This window comes from Sinocyclocheilus rhinocerous, unplaced genomic scaffold, assembly GCF_001515625.1.
Source record: "Sinocyclocheilus rhinocerous isolate Xijiao unplaced genomic scaffold, SAMN03320098_v1.1 scaffold1737, whole genome shotgun sequence".
Taxonomy (NCBI): domain Eukaryota; kingdom Metazoa; phylum Chordata; class Actinopteri; order Cypriniformes; family Cyprinidae; genus Sinocyclocheilus; species Sinocyclocheilus rhinocerous.
In genome coordinates, this window is record NW_015646360.1 from 46,744 (window position 1) to 52,589 (window position 5,846).

The 5,846-nt window shown below is 36.5% G+C and overlaps 1 pseudogene; it reads left to right on the forward strand.

The window, feature by feature from the left end:
* LOC107707610 (nuclear factor 7, ovary-like) overlaps positions 1–5,473 on the forward strand; it is a 12,235-nt pseudogene extending 6,762 nt beyond the window's left edge.
* The last annotated feature ends 373 nt before the right edge of the window (positions 5,474–5,846 follow it).

Genomic DNA, 5,846 nt, shown 5'->3' on the forward strand with positions numbered 1-5,846 from the left:
AATTATCGTAGCACAAGTGAAAGTCAACAAGACTCTTCTTTTTCAGTGTACCCCACACAACCCACACGTAAGTAGATGTTGACTTGTGCAGTCATGGAGCATTGCTGTCTGTCAGTATAGTAATGCCAATAGACTTTGGCATCTTTCCTGACCTCTGGTTGTTGTATGGATCACATCTTTCAAACTGGTATACAATAATGTACCCAAATGCCTGACTTCCACAACAACCTATTCTTCATCACTGCCCTCACCCTCATTGCTTCTATCCTCCTTGGTCCTCAACAACTTGTTTTATTACTACAACCTGATTTTCTGATGCACTCATATCACTATCATTAATACGTTCTGAAATAAGTACAGATTTGTCTCTCCATCTTCCAAAAAGCGTACAAAAATGAACCTAAAACACATGCATAAAGGCTATTATACTGCCTGCCAATGCTGGTCAATAGTGCCCGCTATACCAAATATGCATCACATAATAGGACTTTGTCAGTTATGCATGACACTCAGATTTGTTGGTCTCTGAGTTGTTGTTTTTATAAAAGTGCATTAAAAATGACAAAAAACTTTAGAAAACACATTTGGATGTACAATTATATTTTTTATAACTTGAATTTATATGTATTTTCGAGTCTAAAATGAGCTCACTATGGAGCCTTGAGAACATGTGACCTAACATGTGCTAATGTCTCCTTTACTATTAGTTACCAAAAAATGTGAAGCACATGGCTAATACATTTTAATTTTACTGGTTGAAGGGGATGTCATTTGACATCACTAAAAAAAAATGTTGGTTGAACATTAATATTGTATTTTAAATGCAATTTTCTTAGCGTCATTTATAAATGATGATATCCCATAGAGGGCTAATAACTTATATTATTTTTATATAATATGTTGTCCAGTTCTTGAAGTATTAGGCCTACATTGAACAAGATTACTGATAATTGAACCTCATGCCCATCTCAGCCATTTCAATGCTATGTTAAATATGACACTGTACTGATACACTAACTCTTCTGAGACTAGAGACTATGGGGCCTATTTTAATGAGCTAAGCGCGTGGTCTAAAGCGCACGGCGCAGGTGCACTTAGGGCGTGTCCAAATCCACTTTTGCTAGTTTAACGACGGGAAAAATGGTTGGCGCGCCCGGAGCATGGTCTAAAAAGGTTGTCCCTATTCTCTTAATGAGTAATGGGTGTGTTTTGGGCATAACATGCAATAAACCAACCAGAGTCTCATCTCCCATTCCCTTTAAGAGCCAGGTGCACTCGTACCATGGCGGATTTGCTATGTACACAGCAGAATTTGCAAGTGCAAAGACAGAACGCGTCTCCAGAGACGAAACGGATATGCTCGTGCGCAAGCAAATAGGTAGTCTAATTCTGATACATGCAATGACTATCCATTATGACATGTAGGCATTTTTATATTTATGTAGCCTACACAATAATAAAATTTTACATTGTAATCCTTTAATTTTGAATATTTGGCATGTTTGTGTGCAGCTGCGCATCCCTGTGTGTGTCATAAGCAGAGTGCACTTGTGCTGTGGACCCGCCTATACTAACTCGCTCTTTAAATAACAAAAAAACTACTGCGCCATTGACTTTAGACCAGGTTTTTGTTGGTCAATGGCCCAGTCTATTTCAGTTGCCTCAAAATAGCAACGCGCCATCAATGCGCCTGAACACACCTCGTTTTCAGACCAGCACGCCCATGAGCGCACAAATGGGCGCAAATGCATTTGCTATTTAAACAACATGGCGCAGGACGTGAAAATGACAACTGCATCGGGCTGAAACAAGCAAAAAAACACTTGAGTTGCGCCTGGCGCCGCATTGCGCCAGGTGTATGATAGGGCCCTCTATGTTATCTAAATAAAATGGTGTCTTCATTTTAAATGTACAGCATCATATTTAGCCTAATCATGTCTGGAAACTTTGACAAATGTGTTTTATTGGGGTAGATGTAAAACAAACAAACAAAAAAAAAAAACGTAATAATCTGTGAGCATTTACATATTTCTATGTACATGAATAATATAAAAATAATTGTCAGTACACTACAGTTATATGCATTTATTGCATTTATTTTCAATAAAACTGAATAAAAAGACTAGGCTTAAAGATTCCTTATCCTGTGGCTACCTCTAGTGGATAAAATAGAAAATAGCATTATTATATAGCATAATTATAGATGCTATTTACTCTAAGTGCAAATAGCAATGGATTACATTCACACTAAGTGAAAAAAGCAGCATTTCTTAATGATATGCTATTTAAACCAAGTGCAAATATAGCGATAGATTCTAATTACACCAGGCCTATTTAAAATATTTGCAATAATAGTAGTTAGATGCTGTTTAGTGCAAATAGCCTAGTGGCCAATATCTGCACCTCTGTATTGCAGTACATAAAAGAGTATGCAATAATAACATATTGAGTGTAAATTATATTTTTTATTAAAATGATTAAATGGATAATGCTTTGGGACAGTAAAGCCCTCCCTACATCTAACCTTAACCTTAACCAATAGCTAAACAACCATGAGGCATGTTATTTTCCACTTTTCGGTTATTTCCTTCATTTTTATAGAAAATAAGTGCTATGCATAAGTTACTATGCACATATCCAAAAAGGAAATCATGATTTCTTAAATAACAATTTTTACTAGTGAAAATGTAATTTTAACATGTAAGAATTAAGTTACAGATATCAAGAAGTATGTGTATTACTAGTTGTAATTTCATTTTTGATATCATAAACATATTTCTGCGAGTGATTGCGTAATTTTTTATATCAATAATTTGTGTCAGTACAAGTGGAAATGTGATTACTGATATTAACAATTAAATTGTTGATATCAACAATTCATATGTTTAAATGTAAAAAGGGCAACAAAACTATTACAGATATCAAAAATGCATTTCTTACTAGTTACAATTCTAAATGCACATATCAGCTTTGTACATTTTTTATATCAATAATTACATTTTTACTAGTAAAAATGTGAATTCTTGATATCAAGAATTCATTGTCACTAGTTAAAATGGTAATTCTTGATATCTGTAATTATATTTCAACATGTTCCATTTGTTATTTCTGATATCTGAAAATGTATTTCTGATATCATCAATTGGGAGAGTAATTTCTGATATCAGAAATTAACATAGTCACTAGTGACGATTTAATTATTGATATCAAAAATGAAAATTTTTACTAGTAGCAATTGTGTACTAGTGCTCTCATGTCAATTGTTTTGACCCCACCCATCTTGTTACCTCATTATTGGTTAATTTGCCCCACATGTGTTCCCTCGTTACCCTCCTCATTGGCTCCCTATTTATTTTCCTTGTGTTTGCAGTCCCGTGCGAGTTCGTTGTTGTATCAACCCTGGTTGTGTCTGGTCCTGCCTTGCCAAGCCTGGTTACCTACACGTTTTCCCCTAGGGGGTAGTTTTTGTTTGTTTTGTTTATATTTATTATTAATAAAAAGCCCTTTTTCCTCGCTCTCCATCCCCTCACCCACACCTCTGACATATTTAGATATCATTATATTAGTTTAGGTGACCACAGGCAGCATAAATAAAATTAATGTGCCCAATAGCCTCTCAGCCATTAGGTCAATCAGACACTGAGCTGTTGACAACGTACAGTACATATTACATGTTGGAAAATGTGAGCAAAAAGAGAAGTCCGTCCATCCATCCATTCATTCTCCACACCACTTATCCCCCTAATCGATCACAGCATTTCAGGCCTAAGCAAGGAAACACTCTAGACGGATGTCCACATTCAAAAATAGAAACTGTCTTTGACTACTGTAAGTTTACATTTTTAAACTGATGTAAATATTTTACATCTTTGTAACTTTTAGCAAACTTTTAAAACTCATTATTTTTAAGCATTGAATGAATGTCTCAAGCACCACCACAAATATTTATTTTTATGAAAATGTGTATATGTAAATATGTACTTTCATTCATACATGGTTGCCATGTTTTAAAGTCAGATAAAAATACTCAATCAATTGGTGTTTCTTAAGTTCAGTAGATGTGCTTTCAAATTATATCACTTATCAATTATTTCTAATTAAAAAAGCATTTAAAATTGATTCGTTTGTAAAGAGAGGCTGTTGAAATTTAGATACTTGTGTCTCCAGAATAAACCAAGTGAGATGATTGAAGTGAATGTGGTTTGATTTCAGTCTCAAGCTGAGCACACAGAGCGTCAGATTAAACAGCAGTTTGAGAAGCTTCATCAGTTTCTCAGAGATGAAGAAGAAGCTACAATCACTGCACTGAGAGAGGAAGAGGAGCAGAAGAAGCAGATGATGAAGGAGAAGCTGGAGGAGATGAACAGACACATCTCAGCTCTTTCTCACAAAATCAAAGACATGGAGGAGATGATGAAAGCCAGTGACGTCTGCTTTCTGAAGGTCTGATTTCAGATCATTGATTGATTGATTGATTGAGTTGTTGATGATCAATGGTGTGTTTGTTCTGCAGGAGTTTCCGGTCTCAACGGAAAGGTGAGTGATCTGCTGGTGTCTCTAGTCTCTCTGCTTCTGATCTTAAGCCACTGCAGTTCTGATCCTAAATGTTCTTCCAGAGTCCAGATCTCATCACAGTCAGATCCACAGACGCCTTCTGGAGCTTTGATTCATGTGCCACGTTACTTGGGCAACCTGCCGTTCAGAGTCTGGAAGAAGATGCAGGACATCATCTAGAACAGTGAGTCTGCAGAAGATCTGAGCACACATACAGATAAACAAATGTATAGCAAATGTCTGATGTGTTTGATCAACAGGATGAGTGTCATAATTCATAATCATCTGTGTACGTTTCACTCTTGTTATATGATGTTATATGAACATCAGAATAAAATCGTCTGTTGATTGTGTCTCATCAGCTCCTGTGATTCTGGATCCAAACACGGCTCATAGAGATCTCGTCTTGTCTGATGATCTGACCAGTGTGAGAAACAACGAGAACAATCAACCTGTTCCTGATAATCCAGAGAGATTTAACTGGTATCCCTGTGTTCTGGGTTCAGAGGGTTTTAACTCAGGAACACACTGCTGGGATGTGGAGGTTAAAGGGTGTTTAGTCTGGATTCTTGGAGTAACTACAGCATCAAACCAAAAGAAGGGACGTGATTGTTTTAACACTGATGTCTGGAGTGTGGAGTATGATCAGGAAGGACTGTCTGGACCTTTTAACTTTCGTGATGAACAGTACCTTGAGTATGTGAGATTGTATCTGGACTATGACAGAGGAACAGTGTCGTTCTCTGATCCTGTAACTAACACACATCTACACACATTCACAACCACCTTCACTCACACACTCTTTCCATTCTTTAGTTGTTATCCCTCTCTGAAGATCTTACCCTTAAATACAAGGATCACTTACTTTTAGGCTTAAAGATGGCTTAAGGTGGGATGCTAATGAGTAAAATCGCTGAAAGAAGGAGCTGAGCCAACCCAAACAACTGTCTAGCCCACCCAATCAGAATTTAGGTAAAGATTGCATTAATCTTTTTGTGCAAATCATTGCAAAAGCAATCTGAGGCTGACTGTATTTTGAGAAGTTTGAAGAAGAACTAACTTCCTCAACCAATTATAAAATAACAGCAGAAAATTGCAGTACTTTTCCTTTTAATAGTTGAGAAGACACTCACGCAGAGGCTTCAGTCTGTTGCGGAAAAGCAGAGTCTTACAGTCACACCAGTGAAAATGGGCAGAAATATTTGCGTGCTATCAGGGTGCGAATTACAGAGGAGTTTAATGCATATCTTCTAGGGATGCTAATGGTTAATCAATTATCAATTAATTGTTGA